General features: G+C 38.5%; 1 pseudogene; it reads left to right on the top strand.

The window, feature by feature from the left end:
- Window positions 1-1,626: 1,626 nt before the first annotated feature.
- LOC126931331 (p53 and DNA damage-regulated protein 1-like) lies at window positions 1,627-1,999 on the top strand (annotated as a pseudogene).
- The last annotated feature ends 1,274 nt before the right edge of the window (window positions 2,000-3,273 follow it).

Consider the following 3,273-nt stretch of genomic DNA (forward strand, 5'->3'; position numbering starts at 1 on the left):
TTCTATTAATGGAAACTATGCATTTCAAAGTTTGTATAAATTACTTTTTTGGATTACTACTGTAATATAAGTTCATGGTGGGGCAAAAAAGTGAAACTTAATTTTGAACATGAAGAGTGAATGCTATTTAATAGAGTCAGTGTCAAAGAAAAGTGTTGCAAACAGAGGGAACAACATAGGGGGAGACAAGAGATGAGAGAGCATGAGACTCCTGGGAGACTTTAAATAATTCAGTGCTGCTGGATAGTTGGAGAGGAAGCAGGAAGTGATGCCAGGTGGCAATGGTGACACAGGTAGAAATAATTATTCTTGATTTCCTCATTAACTTTATACCAGAGTTCACCATAATTTTGCCTCATTATGGAAAATACACGGGAATAAGGCAACTTTTGAGGCAGAATGACAAAATAAGCATCCACGGCAGCAAAATATAATAAAGAAAACGTGTTGGTTTTTTGTTTGTTTGTTTGTTTTATATGTGGCCTAAGAGAGCATGAAGAATCAATCATGAAGCCCAGGCTTAGTTTCGTTTTATTTTGTTTTGTGGGGGCAGTAGTGTAGACTGCCAGGACATTTATTACGATAGAATATAGAGGGAAAAAAAAATCTTCTATTAACAGTGTTTCAGGGACAAAGAACTGGTTTGGGAAATTTTTGGTATAAATTACCTCTAATAAAACAAATTAGCAATGTACAAAAGGAAATAACTACCATTTTCCAATTAAACGAACCAGGGCTCCTTGGAGAAATGGCAGATTCTGGTACTAAGGCAATAAAATAAAATAAAAGAACATCATACGTATAGTGCTAGAAAGTAAGAAAAAACTCAAAACAAACAAACAAAAGAGAATGAGGTTATGTCAAAGTGACACAGGAACCAATTTTAAAGAGCTTTCAATGGCCAAAACTGGAATAACTTTAAAAATAAAATAAGCAAGATAATATTGAATTATAACTCAAAATATAAAATAAATATACAGGAGTACATATTTATATGGCCAAATTATTAATTAAATGAATAAATGAAGGATAAGGTGGTCAAGTCTTCCTCACAGAAGAGTCCCAAATGATATTTATAAATACTCCCTTAAATAGAACCCAGAAATAGGTCCATATAAATACAGTCAGTTGATCACTGACAATGGAACAAAAACAATACAACGATAAAAGATAAATCTTTTTAACAAATGGTTCTGGAACAACTGGAGTTCCACATGTGAAAAAAAAAAAAAAAAAAAAAGAATCTAGGTACGGACCTTACACCCTTCCCAAAATTAACTGAAAATAGATCATAGACCTAAATGCAAAATGCAAAATTATAAAACTCCTAGAAGAGTTTTAAGGTAGAAGTGGCATCTTATCCCTGCCTGGCAATGGGGAGAACATTCATTAAGCTCCAAGATGACTAGATCACCTTTGGAATATTGAAATTTTTATTAAGGGTGAAACAAATCACATTTAGGTCCTATTTGACTTTAATTTAAAGTTAAATATATACACATAAGATTGCTGGTGGCAAGATGTTAATTTCAAAACACAGTACAGTATTTTAATTACTTGATGGAGCAGTTTCTTCCAGCATTGAAAGATCAAATGAGGGGTTGTGCACCCGAGTTGGTGGGTGCCATGCTGTCACCTGATGCAGAGCAAATTCTGTGGTACCAGTTCAAGGTGGAGGAGCTTGTGGAGGAGGTGCTGGTGGACAAGCAGCAGGTTGTGGATGTGGACACCAAAAGGAATAAAAACCCAGAGGGCCTGAGAGCCCTGCAGAATGGTCTCAGCCTCTCTGAAGATGTGGCTTGCTTCAGGAACATGTTTGTCAAGATGCCTCATCCTCAGGTGAAGGAAATGATTAAGAAAAATCAGGATCATCTGGATAAAGATATAGAAATAATCCAAAAACAATGAGGCCCAAGGCAAACCAGAGCCGAAGAGTTTTAACTTGAACCCCTTCAATCAAGGTGAACTTAAAACTCTCAAGTTCTTCTTGAAAGGATGAGACACAAGAATCAAGATAGGGCACCAGTGACCAACTCCTCTTCCTGGGGTCATGGAGGACCCAAGACCCTCCAACTTTGATGCCTGTAAGGACAGGCTCTCCTGTAAGGGGTCAGGTGTAAAGAATCTGTCCATAACTCCCGTATGAAGCCTCTTTGTCTGAAGTACTTGGGTGCTCTTTGATGGCAGGAGGGAACACTCAACCTGTCGGTGGCTGCTGGACCTCACCACCAGGGCTCAGTGGACATAAGATCTATTGACAGGCCCTGGCAGTCACCAGTGGGTGGGTGTGGCAGTGGCTGTGGGGTGTGAGAATGACTGCAACAGGTACTACTCAACAATGACCTGCTGTTCACATGGCCCCTGAGCAGGGAGGAAGGGAGAGGGACAATGGAAGCTTTGTTCCAGCGTTCCTCTTAGAAATGGGAGAGACAATTTCAGGCAGGTGTAATGGAATTGGAATAAAGCAGGAGGCTCACAGGTGGTTTCTGAGTAAAGGATAGAATCGTGGTGCTTTGTGGTTCACCACAACCTTCCATGGGCGGACACACACATTTCTCCCCATTGCCTCCATTTTTGCCCCTTTTTTTCCTGCTTTATTCCAAGAGTAGATGCTGCTTATTAGCCCTCTGTGGCCGCTCTTTGGTCAGGAGGGTGTTGCAGAGTCCTGCACCAGGGATGAGTGAGTGGGTGTGCTGCCCCTGGGCATACAACACGTGTCAAGAATGCCACCCCACCACCTCTAAAAGCAGGGCCTGGCCAGCTCTGACTGCTCAGAGTACCTTCTGCCTTTAGTGGTCTGAGGTCCCAGTGTGAATGTGCTGTCAGGACAAAAAAAAAAAAAAAAAAGGAAAGAAAGAAAAGAAAAGAAAAAGAAAAGTCAAATACACATGGAAATACTTCTTCAACTTTGATTATAAAAGTAATATAAATACATACCTAAAACTTCATGTCATATTTTATCTTTCTATTTAAAACCTACTATTAAACTAAGTTTGTTTCGTGATTTTTGCATCTCTGTAAATGATAATAGTCTTTCTACTCTGATAAATTATTCTCTATAAATATAAATAACATGAAATTTTTCTTGGTTTTTATGGTTTTAATCTATCTAAACTTCAAAAATCTTCTATCAACAGTTAGCCTACTATTTATATAGAATTACAGAGTTATGTTTTATCTTGAAGTCATGCCATGTGACCTAAAGTAGAACAGGAAGCATACTGATAGTCATGTTTTTAAAATGGGCAAGTGCCTACAAGTTGTGATACTTAC

Source organism: Macaca thibetana, chromosome 11 (assembly GCF_024542745.1).
Source record: "Macaca thibetana thibetana isolate TM-01 chromosome 11, ASM2454274v1, whole genome shotgun sequence".
Lineage (NCBI taxonomy): Eukaryota > Metazoa > Chordata > Mammalia > Primates > Cercopithecidae > Macaca > Macaca thibetana.